We start from the raw sequence: 16,969 nt of genomic DNA on the forward strand, positions 1-16,969 counted from the left end.
TTGAAAAACAAGTTGGTTGTTAAAATAAAAATTACAGAAAAACATGTTCTTTGTTGTATTTTTCGTTTCTGAAACTAAAATCAAATTCATGTTTTTGAATTTTTGGTTTGAAAAAATATGTTTTCATCTGATCGACTTTCATGTTTCATAAATCATATATGACAACTTTTATACTCTTATATTTGTTTAATGCTTTTTTAATACAAATCTGACTTGTTTCAAAAACAATTCCACCTGCCCCCCACCATGTTTAGGCTTTCCTTTTTCTTGTTTTTTATTTTTAATTATTTAAACAAAGGAAATTGTCTAAAACTCACCATGAGTTTTCAACAATTCTCTTAAATTCATCACAACTTTTCAAAATGTCTAAAACTCACCATATCACTTAATTTGTGATGGATGAAAAAAATACAATAAACTCTAAGGCTATAATTGGCTTGAAGGAAAAGGTAGGGAAAAGTAGGAAAATGGAAACGAAAAACCTAAATAAGATTTGTAAAGATTTCCCTACTTTTTCTTTCCTTTCCCTACTTTTTCCTTTAGACTCTGTTTGGTTTGTGGGAAGATTTGGGTGGGATGGGATTGGATGGGAAAGTGTAAAAATTTAACTTTTCATTGATTGATTTTACATGGGAAAATAGTAGGAAAATTACCCAACACAAAACAGAGATCTCGGAGGTTCAATCCACAAAGATCAATCCACCCTCATCATCGGTGAATGCCTTGGTGAGGATCGTCCTCAACAATGTTGCCTCATGCGAAACTAGAATCAGCAGATTCCTCTGATCTGGGTTTTATCATGGCGGCAAATTCCTCTTGCTTACTTCATGCATATGCTTTTAATAGGTTGAGATGGCCAACGACTATATTGGTGAGGAAGTCGAGAAGCTGGTGGCTGCAATCCCAGAAAGGAGGTGTTCTACTCCTTGAGAATGTTAGGTTTTACAAGGAGGAAGAGAAGATCGACCCTGAGTTTGTAAAGAAGCTTGCTTCTCTTGCTAACCTGTATGTGGATGCATTTGGCACAACTCACAGAGCCCATGCTTACAACAAAAGGGGTTACAGAGTTCCTGAAACCATCTATTGTTGGTTTCCTTATGCAAAAGGTAGAAGGGCAGCAACGATTACCAGCAGTAGCGATTACTAACAACGGTGGTGGTGGCAGCATTGAGAAGGGCAAAGGCGATTATCAGCAGTGGTGGTGACGATTGCCAGCAACGACGATTACTAGTAGCGATGAGGATGAAAATGAAGCCGTGCAACCCTGATTATACAATTTTGGGATCTCGCATCCCACTTTTTTCTCATCCCATCCCCTTGTTTCTCTTAAAACAAATGAGAGAAAAATGAATGTTTTTAGAATATTTCCATTTTCTCATCTCCATCCCACAAACCAAACGGAGCCTTTATAAAACACAACCTGCAGTCAAAACTAACTCAGCTTATACCAAAGACTACCATAAAGTTTCACCTTCGGATTCTGAACTTTGTTCGAATCAAATCATGGAGCAAATTGCAACAGGATTTTCTTTTCTAAAACGAGCGCGAGAGGAAATTCCAGGCACTAACTGAAGTACTCTACCCTTACAAAAGTTAGGGTCTGTTTGGTTTAAGGAAACAGAGATTTAATATTGAAATTTAAATAGTCCATTCCGATGCCAACTATTTGGTTGGACGAAATTGGAATTCTATTCTCATTTCACATTCTCCCATTAGAGGGCTCTCCCCCTCCCTTAGAAATGAAATCGTATTGCAGCTGATTTCAATATCAATTCCCATTATGAATCAAATATACTATGACAATAGACTATTCCGATAACTACCGACTGTTTGGGAAAAAAACAGATTTTTGAGCAACGGGTACTTTGCTATTCGCACTTTTGCAGTGCCAACAGAGTAGAGGCTGCTTTGCCATCTGCTCTGGCTTCTCCTTTTCCCTTGTTCCAAATGATTTGTCTGTCAATCTACACTAAAAAATTCAATTGAAGAGATGGGTCAAGAAACATTAGCCGCAGCGTCATCGTCATCTTCTTCTTCTGCTGCCACTTCGAGTCTCAATTAACCAGCCGAATGCTTGGATTCATGCTTATCAACGAATGTTTCCAAAATGTTAAACTTTCTCTAATTCTTTTCAGGTGCCCTTTATGGTTTCTTATTTCTAGTTTTAATTTCTGCTACTTTTCCTTCTACCTGAAAATTTGATGGTGAACCTGAGAACCCTTCAACCTTTTCCTTTCTGTACTCCATTTTTTATTTATAAGCGACTTGGATTTGGTGTTCAATCTTCTTTTATTGTTTGCTCTTTCTACTTCCTATCTGTTTTGTAGATTTCTGACTCGCCCTTTTCCTTTCTGAATTCTGGTTCGTTTCATAGTATTTTACGCTGAATGAGTTCACTATTTTACGCTGAATGAATTCGTGGTTTCCGAATCAAATTTGGAACTTTTCGATTTTCTTGTGGTTTTCTGAGCAGCCACATATCCCAGTTCCGATATCTAGAGTTAATCAAATTGATGCAGCGAGATTGGATGTTGAAATGGCTGCTATGTTGAAAGAACATTTAGTTAAGGTCATCTCTTTGATGAAGGTATATTCTGTTTCTGTTAGTTAATTTTTCTCCGAGGCCCTGTTGAATAAAGGAAAGCTGGTTGTTGCTTGATTGTTTCATATGTCATTTACTTCTGGTTCTTTCTTTTTTCTTTGGATTAGCAAGGATTAATATTTCTATATGAACCAGAACTTGATGCTTTTCTTAAGTTTCTTATTTGGAGATTTTCAATATGGTTGGATAGGCTTACTCCAGGGAATGCTCTCATGAATCTCAGGTACAGAGATGAGCGTACATCAGCCAGCCATCAGAAAAAAAGAAGGTAAGGAGGTTTAGACACCTCTTATCGCTTTTCATTTAATGAAACTACTTAAGAGAGTTATGCGATGGTTAAAATATTAACATGCTAACAAAAGAATGTTTAGCAGTTTTGATATATTACTTATTTTAAAGAGGGTCTTACCTTTCCATTTATTATGTTGCCACTGTTGGTGGTCAGTATACATGGGCTCGTTTGCAGTCATTTTCTGCCTTCCGTAGGTGGGGTGACTCAGCAGGCATCACATTGTTTATTTATCCAGGTTAAAGTAAAGTTTTTTTGTAAACAGGCATTGATTTTTTCTTGACATGCATTTCAGAGCATTTGAATGCCTTGCATGGGTTTTGATACAACATCTGGAGGGTGTCTATAGAGTTGCCTACTTAGCAACCTGCTTATATTCCTTTTCACTGGAAGGTCATCTTTTGATTATCAAGCAAATTTTGCATAAAGAATTTGAGTGGGTTCAAATTAAAAAGCTGAAATAGTTAAAGGATATCTCATATAGTGGGGGGGGGGGGGGATTCAATTATGTATTTGGTACTTTCTACAAACTTTTTTGGTTTAACCATCTGAAGTATCAAGGTAGTATTGTGAAAGTTCAGTAAACTGAAGTATCAAGGTAGTATGTATTCTTTCTTTTATTAAGAGAATTGCTTAAGATATAAGAGGATGTTTAAGACAGTATTCATGATTTATTCTTTCTGCTTGTGTTATGTGATACAGGTACAGGAGTACTGTTGAGAGAGTTCTCAGTGCAAGACTTGTTTATGGGAGTTCCCACATGAACCATGCTGTTAGCTTTGAGTACATTAATCGACAATACTCCTTCAATCATTAGTTTGGAATTGCATTGATGGATAGAAGGTATAGGTGTTATTGGTTGCCTTGTCAAAACTCCTTTATATTTCTAATTGATACCGAGTCGCCTTTCTCCTTCGAGTTGGCAGGCGATAAGGTGCAAAAAGGTCAAAGCAAATGCAGGTGGTAATCTGTAATTGAAAGATTAAATCAGCAATGTATGGCCTAAATCTTAAGGAAGCCCTTCTTAGGTGAGAATTAGGCTTTAACAATTATACTCAAGGTGTAGATCGTTTGTATTTCTTGTTTGCATCCCTTGGGTTCCTGCTTTAGGACCTAGAAAACTTCCACTACCTACTAACCTACTATTGTTTCTTTGACTTTGTTTAATTTACAATCCTTAAATTTGTTCTATTGAATATCTAGCTATGTTGTATGTATATATGTTGCTAAATCTTTACTTAATATTATATTATTATAAAATAAATTTCATTTATGTAGTTAGTGACAAGTGTTTGGTTCTCTGGGTGTGTAAATGCTTGGGTTATCATAATCTACTGTTTATATTATTAATGTTATAAACATAGTTATATTTATTTACTTATAAACATTAAAAGCTAAAAAGAATAGAGAAAATAAACATATCCAGATATTATGGAAACTTAAAATTCTTGTTATAAATTTGTATTAAGGGTATAAGGTGAAACGGAAAGGGAGAAGAGAAAAAAAATGAAGACACCACACAGGAGATTGTTTTCACCACAATCTTTGAACATTTAGATATAGTCTTTTGTTTATTTATTTTAATCTTCCTTCAGTTCTTTAGATGGAACAATTTTTCCTGAACGAAATTAGTTCTTGAATCTTGATATGTAGCTGCTCACGTGGAAACTGATTTGAGCACTATGAGGGGGTCCCATCTAACTTAAATTGGCTACCTAGATTATGCTTATTCTTCCTTTATGTTTTCCTTTTCCTTTTCTTTATCATTCCAGAAACAGAATTGGCCCGAATTTGCTAAATTTCTTAGATCAATGATTTTGTGAGCCTATTTTTCTTCTGTTATCTAAACTGGTCACTTGGTCTTATGTCATTCTTTTGAATGATCATCTCTTGTTCTGGACTTCCATTTCCTGTTCCTAGTTATCCATGCAAATCCATGTAGTAATTTTGAAAATTTCTATAGAAAAAATGAACTATTTATTCTCTTACTTTTTGATTCATAGCTTTTGGATGGACTATGGCGTGTCAGCAGCTTGCAACTTGACATCTGCTTTAGATGTTTGGAAGCCAATATACTTTTGAAGAAGATTTCTTGATCACAGTTTTGTAGTGTCCTTTTATGGGCGCTACATGTTTGCATAAACGTGCTTTTGATCAGAATTCCTCCACATTAGTTTGTTGTTTTTATTCATATGATTTCTATATTGCATTAATAATTGTTTGGAAAATGACTAGGCAAGTTGAGGTATCATTTAATGACTGGTGCAAGTTTTTTAATGTGCTAGAGGTGTCGTGTAGGGATGCAACTTGGGTTGGGCCAACCTGAAAGCTGCCTAACCAAACATGAATAAAATAGGTTGAGTTGGGTTGAAGATTGTGTAAGGGTTAGGGCTGGAAAATGACACACACACATGTAATATGTGTGCTTGTATTATAAACTATTTATTATAAAATGTTGTTTCGGTATCATTTGCACATGTAATATGTGTGCTTGTACCAGTATGATAGTGTGTCTTTGTAAAATAAGAAAATTGTTTTGAGACCAATTTGCTTTGATAGTTCTAAATGTGATATCCCATGTTATTCATCTTCTATGCTCGATGACACAACATGTTTGGAACTGATTCATGGAATGGCTGTGTAGTGTGTTGGAAATGTTGCTATTGCTTCTTCCACTACTAAACTCATCATCCATAAAAAAGATATCTTTTCTCATCCTCAAAAGGATAAATCTTCTGATTCTTTAGGGGGCGAAACTGCATGTCCCATCTTCCAAGAAATAGAGAGAGGATTAGGCAATCCTTGTGTACACTAACATATTGTATTCTAATAGGAAATGCTAGTAAGCGAGTTTATGCAACTATTCTTTGCCTTAAGACATGGTGGGACCTATGAAAAGACACTATAAGACAAACTTGGGCATGTCTTTTTACTAGCATTTCCCCTATAGGACATAGCACTTTTAATCTTCGAAACAATTGTTTTATTCACTTGGTGGCTGTTCGGTAACAGCTGAAGTGGTTGAATTAATGACTTGTTACTTTACCTTTGTGTGAGAAAATTATTAAGGAGGCTATAAGCTCCTTGATGGCTTAGGGTTGAAGCTAAAGTTGGGTTAATAACTGTACCTCCAAAAGACAAAACACGAATCATTCAGTTAAGCCACTTCAGACAACCCTAAATCTTGTTTCTGATGCAAAACAATGCTAAATATAATTTACTGCACACAGGTACTGTTACTATTGCCTCCACACACGATGTGCTGCGACTGCATCATTCCAGTGTTCGAGACACAATGAGCCTATAATTTCCATGTAACGGCAGGGTGGAATAATTAACATTAGAATTCCCAAAACTTGATCAATTCAAAGGAAGCAACAAAACAAAAGGAGCAACACAAATGCAATGATGGGTCAAGATGCCTGATAAGGCCTAACATCGAACAATGTAATCAAAGTTCATTTGAAAAGCATCGCTATTTGATTATTCATCAGCAGCCTTCAGTCGTTCTTTCCAAGTGCTTAGCTTTTCTCTGGGCTTGGTTTTCAAGCTTCCATTGCTTCTCTCTTGTGTCTTCTTCCAGCCACTGAATGCCACAAATCTGACATTTCTACTGTCTAATATTTGCGTAGTCCTTGTTTGCAGCGCTTTGGCAAAGGTTGAAGGGGGAATTGGTGCTCTTTGTTCCAGTTGCTCGCAACCTGGAATGCTATTAGCCTATTAGTTCAATTAGCAGGTTGGCAGTCACCAGTTTTATGTCAGCTATAAGATGAAATAATGTCAATTGCCTTGGGAGTTGGCACCATTTAATGTAAGAATGGTATTCAGTATTCTAATCGATGACATTTCAATAGGTTTTGCTTGCTTACAGTTTCTTCGGCACATTAGAGATTTGTAGCAATGATACAACCTCTTAAGTCTTAAGGGTCTCGTGGTGGCAGCCCTTCCTTTTTGGTGTCTTGATTTCTTCTTCTTACCCAATCTATACACAATCTAGGCGGATTTGGTTTGCTCCATGTCATTAAAAGAACTGAATTACACTCACACTTCCTCACTTAACTTTCATATTTACTTATCTCTTATTTTTATTCTATTGCATTGGCCTCAAGTTAATACAACCATCCAGTGGCGGAGCTAGGAATTTTCTCTTGGGGGGCCAAGTTAAACAAGAAAATGGGGTGAGGATAGGAGAGAAAGGCTGCGTATGGAAATATGGAAATGGGGTGGGAAGGTTCAGGTCTATTATAAATTTTTTAAAGAAAAAATAAACAAAATTTTTTAATTTTAGGAATTGGAGGAGCATTAGAGAATGATCCTTTAACACATTTTAGTTCTTTTTTTGCTTCTTCCCCCTCCCACCCCCACCAGCATACTTGGCTCCGCCCCTGCAGCCATCCCAAATATTTTTTTATCCTTTTATCACCTCTCTCCCCACTTTATTTAGGAGGTGCAACTGGGGTCGGGTTGGGCTGAGAATTTGCTAAATGGGCCTACCTCATCTAGTTGAAATTCTAATAATTGGTCGACCCAACTTGCACCCCCCCTCTGGCCAATTCAGATCCTGCCCGCAAGAATCCTACCCACATGAGCCCTGGGTAGGCATGGGTGGCATGCATTCCCCGTTTGAGGGAATGGCCATTCCTTGCCTCTTTTTTGGGAATGAAATCCTATTTCAGTTGATTCCAATTTTCATTCCGATTCCGACTCCAGAGAATTTCAATTCTGATTCTGGCTGCAAATCAAACAGATCTTAAGTATTTTTTTATGGTACTGCACATTACACATTAGGGGATTGAGGGGTGGGGGACAGAGAAGGAATGCATGTGAGGTTTACTGCTCTTACCATGGAGAGGGAGAACCTGCAGTCACATGGGTTTGATCCCATGCCTAAACATGTGGAGGGGTGCAAGTGACCATCTCAGCTAGCGGAGTACCGGGTCATCGGCTGTATGAGATTTATAACCCATTTTAAATATGTGGAAAAATCAATGGAGTTCAAATGTGTGAATTTACGAAAGCTACTATCTATCTCCTTTGTTCCTCATACACTCAACTGTGTTGCCCATGTTCTGGCAAATGAAGTTTGGTTTTACTGTCTGGGCGGAAAACATGATTCTCTGCCTCCTGATTTTCTAGTCTCTGCACTGAGGAAAGATTTTAAGCAATGAAATCGCCTATTGGCTTTGTGAAGAAAAAAGACAGTTTATTCTTAATACCACTTGCAACACGCGCCCTACCCTTGTTAAGAAACTGAATGCTCTCTCTACCCACAAATTCAAGACACAATCCTCGTGTACTGGTAACATCTATCTGACTATCTCCCTATGAATGGCAAGGGAGATAGCATACTCTCAATGTGTGCCTGTAATGTTTACAAATAATAAACTCGTATATTTGTCCCATATACCTCACAAATGCTCTCTAGTTTCTTGAGTCTACTCTTTTCCATGGTCCTTATTGTATATTTTATTTCTGGCGACATGTTAACCCACCCCCTCTCCCCGGGTCTTGTGTAGCCCTTTCTTTCCAATTACCAAAAAATTAAAGATTGCTTTAAAATTTAAATTAAGGGCTCACCCACCCCTCCACTGCAATGGCTGCTCATACTTTCTTTTGTTCCTTCTTCAAAGGTTGAGTCCTATTTTGCTTTTCCCATGACAAAAATGTCCTTGTGCACACCACTCCACTGAAGATTGAAGAACATGCTCAAGAAATGTTTTGTGCAATCTGGATCTGAAATGTGGGAGTGAATGAATATGATACAAGAAGATCTCACATTTGAAAAGTTTGATCAATCAAAACGATTCCTGTAAAATTTTGATGAGTTTTCATTGGTTTGTGTACACCTTAGTACAAGAGGTGTTTTAAGTGTAAGAGATCCAGACTCCCATCACCGGGGCTGCTAGTTCTCAAACGTTGCCGTCATTCTAAGTGAATGTAAAATTCAATCTGGTCCATGTGGATGCCTGTCTTCATTATCGATTTCTCTCTTTTCTTTCTTTCTTTCTTTCTTCTTCTTTCTTTATTATTATTATTATTATTATTATTATTATTATTATTATTATTTTGTGGGGTTGGGGAGTCATATTTGTGACTTTATGTGCAAAATAAATTGAGGCCTAGGGTTCAAAAGTGAAACCTAAAAAGATGATCAATTCATTAGGTGGAAGTGGAACCATTTATATTCCAATTAACACATTACCTTGAGCTTGTCCAATTTTTTAGTACTTATGCTTTGTACTTGGAAAAAGCGTATTGAATACATTAATGTAAACTATGATGCAAATTGGGTTTTAAATAAAGAGACTAACTTTGCTTTGTTCATTCTTCAAGTGAGGAAAACATATCCTAGGTAGGTGAGTAGTTAGCTACACCACTTTCGGTGCCTCAGTCTTTTTTTCTCCTTTTGTTTATTGAAGCCACCCCCCCAAATCCATCATCACATCTACTTCGTCTTCGATGGTCAACGAAGTCAACCCTTTGGATTGGATTTTGTAATTCACAATTCACAAATATGTCCAAACTATGCAAGCATCTTCCTTCCCTTGGACAAAACAAAAATTGAATATACAGGGCGGTAGACTAACAGGAGTTGATTTCTAAAGTGATAGCATTTTTAGTCAATGCAGCCTTCAAGTGCAAGATTTTCCAGCCTCTTCTGTAACAAAACTCATGACTTCCTCTTGTACAGCTTCAAGGTTTTAACAAACATTCCTTGTTTTTTTGGGATTATATATTAAAGAAGGCCAAAGATTTTTCTCTTGGCAAGGAGGGAGGGGATGGGGTGCCCTTACTTCTTTTCAGAACTCCTTTTATCTCACCGTTATTGGCTAATTTCAGAAAGTTTTAGCATTTGAATATGAAAATAAGGTAATGTATTTTTGTCACTGTTTCAACCTATTGTTTTACTAATAGAGGGGTGACTCGTTGGTATGCTAACTGGTTTACTTCAGCATTGATATAGAATCAATTCCCGCAACCATTGATTTGGGGAAAAGAGGATTATGAATGGTGCGTGGTATCAAATATCGAAAAAGAAAAAACCTATTGATTAGAGAGTTGAACCGCTGACATGTTCACCCAGAGAAAAGATTGATTCAACCTCCATCCGGGTTTTAAAACCATCTGTCATGAGAGAGCATCAATAGAAGATGAAATAACACTATTGTAAATTTACACGGTTTTGCCTGGTTTCACCAATAGAAGAAGAAACCATCTTTGGCGGTACTTAAGAGGAACAAGCTGAAATGACAGTCATCTGTCAAAGTGATAAAGAGGATAAATGATTTTATAGTTAGCGGAAATCGAATAATGTTAGAACTTCATTTCATCTTTCTATCAATGGGTTTAGGATATAAAGGTAAAATCTTTTGATACATTTCAACTACCAGAGAATGATCTATATTAATTGAAACTCTTATTATAATAATATAGTGTTAGATACTCTCTCTCTCTCTCTAATTTCTCAATCTCAGGATTCATATACCATTTTCCTTGGGGGAACCAATTGCCAAACAAGATCTCTCAGTTAGGCCAGAAGAAGACCTCATTGACGTCAAAGATACCCGGAACATAAATGGTGGAATTAATTGAAAGTAGAATTAGAAATAATATTAATAATGTAACCAAGGTTTAAAGTATCGATATTGTTATATATGAACTTATGATAATTTGATTAAAAGAAAGGAGCCATACAATCTGTCCGGTGTTAAGGTAACACCCAAGCACATAACAAAAACAAGGAGAAAATCAAAACATATTACCCAAGTTACAAATTTGCATTCCCAAGGTTTAAAGTTTTGAGTGTATAGTATTGTATCATTTATTTGGCGGTACACCCATTTGAAGCCATTTGAAGAAATTCTTTATTTTAATAATTAAATAACATAAAAATGGCTCCACTGTGAAATTAAAAAAACTAAAATAAAAATAAAAAGCATAAGGTTTAAACTTCAAAGTATCAATACACCCTTTCCAGTGGATCGGGGTGGATCGATATTTTGAACCTCGAATTCAAAAGTATCATGGGCTATTTTCAAACCTTTTGTATAACTGCAATATATTCATGTATCTCTATTAATTAACGAATTAATAAAAAAAGCTAATATTAGGGTTTATGCTTAGTCATGAAGCAATCCGACATTATTCTTTTGGGACCTACAGTGATCATATCCTCAGGATGGCGGCAATGAAGACAGAGATGATCTTGATTTTTGACATGGCATGTTAAGACTAAGTTCCTTGCAGCTGAAGAGAGGACTTCTTGCCTAATAGTAATAGTTGGAAGTGGAGTTGAATGTGAATATCTTATTTCCTCATTTTCGCTCTCAATGTTTCAGGGAAAAACTTTGGTTGTTTGAGAGCTTCATGTGCATATACCCCATTCAAGTTCCTTATTGGTCTTTTTTTTTTTTTTTATTTGGTTAAAGGAATATTATTGTAAATACTATTTTACCCCAGACCCATGGTAATGTATATGTGCATGAAGCACCGAACAGCCAATGTTTTCCCATGTTTCAGTGGGTTATTTATGGGAAATTTCTCTATTTTGTTTAATTATCCCATAGAGAAGCAATACATCTGGTGGTCTTCCATTCTACTGAAAATATTTCGACAAGGGCAACCCACGCTTAGCTAAGGCATGGGTTCTTTGATTTCCCTTTTTACGAATATGTAGTTGAGGTGGCCACTCGGTGTCCCTCAAAAAATTAAAGGTGTGGGATCAAACCTGTAGTATACGCTTTCTGTGATAAGGTCAGTAGATTTCATGTGCACCCTGCTCTGTCTCCACTCCTGAACTCTGTTGCAATGTGTATTATTAAATATAAAAAAAAAGTGTTATGATTATGATATTAGAAAAACTTGTAATCAAAGAACCCGCACCATAAAAGTGGTAATCAATCAGGTGGTATTTAATTATTTATTAAAATTCACGGGGTGATTAATTAAGACCCTTCCAGTATTATGTCTTTTTAGGAGAAGATATTTTTTCTATAAAAAAATGTAAAAAATTATGGAGTTTCTGCATATAAGGAGGATATTAGTAATATACAAGGTAGTCCATTCTATGCTTGAAAAAAAAAACGTGGAAAATTTGTCTTTTATTGTGTCTTCTTAAGTGGCTGGTTAGGATTATAGCCTTAGATGGAGGATTAGTCTCTTGTCATGCTTACAAGATAAAAAGATAAATCAGAAGTAACATACATAATAGTACAAGGAAGCAATTTGGGCACATCTAATTTTTGATAAACCTACCCCAATCTTGGTAAAACCCCTTGTATTGTTAAAATTCAATAGCTAAAGATGTATGTGTGTGGGAAATATGTAATCTATGAAAATGGGATGTGTCCATATAGCAATTGTTTTTGTTTTAGAAAACAAAATTATACACATTGGGGAAATACGTGTTAGGCTCGGTTTGTTTGTAATGCAGATTTTATTTGAATCGGTGTAAATGCATGTGAGTGCAAATAAATTGAGTGTAAATTTTGATTTACTTTTTGCTTTCTATTTAACATAAAATACAAAGTAAAATGAAGTAATCCTCACTTGATATGAAAGAGGCGGAGATGACAGGAGAGTAATTTGTTTGGGAGTGTTGTAGGAAGCAAGATTATGTGATCTCTGGGAGAGAATTGAGGTATGAGGAAAGCGGTGCAAATTTTGCATATTTTTTGAAATGCAAAACTTGCATTGTTAATGAGTGAAAATGAGACAAAAAAAAAAAAAAACAATTTTTGTATCAGGTAAGAGTTTAAATCATATATTATAAACAAATAAATGCAAAATTGACCCAGGTGCAATATTTGTATTAGATTTGGACTTCAAACAAAAAGGGGAAAAAAAAAAACTATATATACATTCTCCTTTTCAAACCATTTCAAACTGTATGTACACTATATATAAAGTACTGTGAATTGGGGGGGGTGTTCATGGGTAAAAAACGTTCACTTGGGGGGTTACATGTAAAATAATTGATGATATATGCATGATGTAAAGATGACGTATAAGTTTTGCTAATTTAAAAATAAGAAAAACAAGAAAACAGATGATGGAGGGAAGAGAAAGGAAAAAGAAGAAAAGAAAGAAGAGAAAGAGAAATAATTTGAATGTGGACCCAGCGTTGATTTCCTGGAGAAAACAAAAAAAAATAGGAGAGGTTGTTAGGTGTCGGTGTCCAAGGACAAGAGTGCTTTTATCCAAGAGCAAGGTGGGCCGAAAGCGGGGGCCCACTCTCATTCCAGTCCGAAACTCTTGTCTCCTTCACAGACCCAAAAACCACAATGAAAAAGAAGAGAAAGAGTTCTGTTTGTATACACCTACCAGACGGTGTCCAGCAACCCGGGCCCACCACTTTCTTTCTCATCGCCAGACACTCCGACTGAGTCAAGCACTCCCCCTTTTTTTTTCCAAATTTTTCTCTCTCACTTTTTTTTTTTTTGTTTTTCTTTTCTCAGAAAAAAGAAAAAGCTTTTCTTTTCCCACGCGGACTTTTACACGTGTGGTACCATGTGAGTCGCTGACCCTAGCCTCAGTACTCAGTGGTCAGTTCGTCGTCGTCTTCTAGCGCCTTGGATTCGACCATGAGCGTAAAGTCGTTTAGCTTGCTGTTAGTCACGTGCAATAGCACGTGAGGAAGTTCCTTCGGTAGTTAGATGTACCGGACAAGGAAACACTCGGGGACCCTAGGGTTGGGCCGTTGGGGGAATAAGTATGAACCCATTAGCTGATGATTCAGTGAAAACAGGGACACTGACCTGGTGATAACTCCTGCCGGGTAGACCTAACTCCATTGAGCTGGCAAAACCGGCCATTTGGGCCCGGTTGGATCTGGTTATGTCAAATTAAATCACCCAAGTTAAACGTGGCCATGTTTGGTATCAATGCAGTTTTTTCATGAAACATCAATATCTTAGAATTCGAAAAATTCTTCATGTTATTTGGTGTCAATCAGGCATCATTAGGCGTAATGGCACCACATAGGCAATTAACAAGGAGAAAATGTTTTCTTCATTACAAGAAACATCATTTTTGTTTGAAAAAATATTCAACCAAATAAGAAAAAGTAGAGGAGAGGAGAAAACACCTCGAACAAATGTGAAATGGCATTGATACCAAAACATATTGTATCGGGCTTTCTTCTTGGCTCTACCGGTCCAGCACTCCGAGATTAGACCGGACCGGCCTATTCACCGATCCAATCCAAGTAATCCTTAAACATAGACTAACGTCTACCCAGCACATGAATGTAGAAGTAGAGGCAGGACTGCCATTCTTATCACAGACACATTCAAAATAAAGAGTCGCTTCCTTTTTAAATGCCTCAAACTAAAAAAACAAAGTTGACAGATGTAGATGTGGTTGAAATGAATCAAGGAGTTTCAAGTGAATCAGTAATTGACACTCTTGCTTTTGATAAAGCTTATTTATTTTTAAATCGAAACCAACTTAGATTCGGGAGAGAATCAACAAAACATGCGGGTTTTCAATATAATCACCAATCAATGAATTCAACCTCGAAACGTAAAGAAACAGATTGTGCAAAAGTTGAAGAAAAATCCTAGAAGCTTTGTCTTAGTAGATTTGATCGTTTAAAGAAGATCTTTCAGTACTTCTTTTTTATTTTAGTTTTTTGCCCATGAAATTCTATCTTCTAGCTAATATTATATATACAGTGGATGATTTCATTGTAGTTGAATACAATGGGCCCATAACTTCTCAATATATTAGATGAAATTTTCCACCATAAGATTAATATATATATATATATATATATATAGATTGATGATTGATGCATTTCCACAATTTGCAATGTAATCACAGAAGGTTGCTATCTTCATCATAGACAAATTTGTCTTGATAATGCGTCGCTAGGTATAGCTCTACTCTTACCATTCTATAGCTGCTCCAAAAGCAAACAAGAGAAGGTTGTGTTAATTACAGAGACATTGTCTAGGCAGCTCCGGGGTCAATTCTGGGCAATTTTCTTCTCTGGAAGAAGAAGAGCTTAATTAAAGAGCTTGAATGCTTTAATTTTTCAAGAACTTATCCAAAAAAAAAACCATGCTTTTATGAATAATAATTATGGTTAGGAATTTATTAATCTTGTACTCAAGCAGAAAGTGATAGTCCTTATTGTCATAATTATATTTATAATATGATATTAACATAATCAAAATGGTTGTCGGGAATTAAAAAAATATTTTATTAATTATTATAGTTGTGGAAAATTGGAAAGTTAAGTGGAGAGTTCCTCTTATCATCATATCTAAAACAAGACAAAGAAATAATGTGATTAAAATAGGGAAGCATGATGATCAGGGACATTGGGATCAGTTATATATTTAGCTGTTTTTAATGGAAAGAAAGGCAATTAATTAATGGGGTTTTATCCTACTATTTGATATTGAAAAAAAAAGTAATAATTACTGGCCATTAGATTTCTTGCCAAGCATTTACATTACTCTTCTCCTTTGAATTGTTTAATTAAGAAAATTCCCATTAAAGAAATAATGAACTTCTTTATTCATGAATTTAGATGAAAGTGCTGATCTACATCAAGAAATACATTAAATATTATCTTTTCCTTTGTGTTGTGACTTGTGACCATGAATTGGAGGAATGTCTTTCCAAAATTTAAGCATTTTTTTTTAATTAATAAAAGCATGAAGCTTTTATGCTACAATGACCCACAACCTACCATTCAACACAAGGTGCACATGCTCATGCATATCCTAACCATGAATTTGCTTGATAAGGCAGTACCTGGGTCTCTGTGTTTCCACAAATCATCACATCAATCAGATGACCTAAGACCCTATCTTTCTTTCTTATATATATATTTTATTTGCTGCTAGGCTCAGTTGAAGTAGGCACGATTGGATCAGACAGTTGGGGACGGGGTAACAGGTACGATTTCCAGAGTGCATCCAATTAAAGCAGTGGCCCATGGACTTTGAATTGGGTAATTGGATCCGTGATCATGACTCTCTTGCCTGTGGTTGAGACTCATGATTTGGTTTCTCTGATACAAATATTTGACATCAGAGAGAAACATGTGCCATGGTTGCAGCTGGAGCTGGTGATTAAACCCAGCTGAGAATTCAGTTCCTAATTTGCAGAATTCTTCTCCAGTCTCCACCCACAAATCCAATATTCAACTTGGGTAATTTTCTTTAGCAGCTTGACAGACTTTATTAAAGTCTCCCTGAACGGTGGGTCAATTTCCACTACCAGTCTTCCCTTCTTATATATAGTTTATAGTATAAAAACAATGAAAGAGATTATTTTGATCAGGTATGTAGAAATCGTTGATGCATCTAATGAAGGATAATTTGCTAGGATTTTGCTATATTTGGAGAGAGATCTTTGCTTGCATCCAACTCTCACCCTAAATTTGCTTTGTTTAAATGATTCGAGAATTGTTTAATCAGGTGGGTCTACGAGTACATCCTGATCCATCCATACCAGAATTTAAGGGGAACTGATGGATTTACAGGGTGACATATTCATTAGTCATTACTATAGGTGGTGTCTAGCTTAGAATGCTAGAAGCCTTCCAGATTGAAGAAAGCGTGGGGTGTTCACAGTGGAGACACAGCTAGAAGCTAGTGGGAAGAGGAAGACGTCATGATCCCGAGATTTCTTAGGTTCTTGTCTTGCTTGAGACTGTAACTGCATGTACTAGGGTTTAAGGCTTTAAGATGAGAGGTTGAGGGGATATCATCTCGAGTGTAGGGTTAGGGTTTAAGGGTGGTCGAAGTGATCGTTAAGGAAGCGATATGCCAAAAATACGTAGCCTTTGATGGTTACATTCCACCTTAAGGAAGCGATATGCCAAATTTCAAAAACGCCTCCTGTGTCTAAAGATATACTTAAATTTGGATTAGAAGTAAATAAATGTAGAAAGAGTAGAAAAAAAGAAGCCACATGCCAAACTTCAAAATTTCTGTTTAATTCATTATAACTGGGAATTGCAGTGATTTCCAGAAATATCATTAACTGCACCGTGGTGACCACCTGAAGTAGTGCTCTCTCTGTACCATGAGAGTTGAGAAATCATATATGAACCTGCATCT

The 16,969-nt window shown here is 36.2% G+C and overlaps 1 long non-coding RNA gene across 5 annotated transcripts; it reads left to right on the forward strand.

Annotated features, from left to right (window-relative positions):
• The first annotated feature begins 1,668 nt into the window (after positions 1–1,668).
• LOC148842607 (uncharacterized) lies at positions 1,669–5,478 on the forward strand. 5 transcript variants are annotated; one of them, XR_016102981.1, is made up of 6 exons: positions 1,669–2,135; positions 2,474–2,587; positions 2,793–2,870; positions 3,594–3,734; positions 3,818–3,919; positions 4,895–5,478. It is a non-coding gene; the product is annotated as an uncharacterized LOC148842607 (long non-coding RNA). The 5 variants fall into 5 exon arrangements; XR_016102982.1 differs by having other exon boundaries at positions 2,826–2,870; XR_016102985.1 differs by having other exon boundaries at positions 1,673–2,135; positions 5,190–5,478.
• The last annotated feature ends 11,491 nt before the right edge of the window (positions 5,479–16,969 follow it).

The sequence above is a fragment of the Nelumbo lutea genome, chromosome 8 (assembly GCF_056320005.1).
Source record: "Nelumbo lutea isolate HS-2025 chromosome 8, American lotus-T2T, whole genome shotgun sequence".
Taxonomy (NCBI): Eukaryota; Viridiplantae; Streptophyta; class Magnoliopsida; order Proteales; family Nelumbonaceae; genus Nelumbo; species Nelumbo lutea.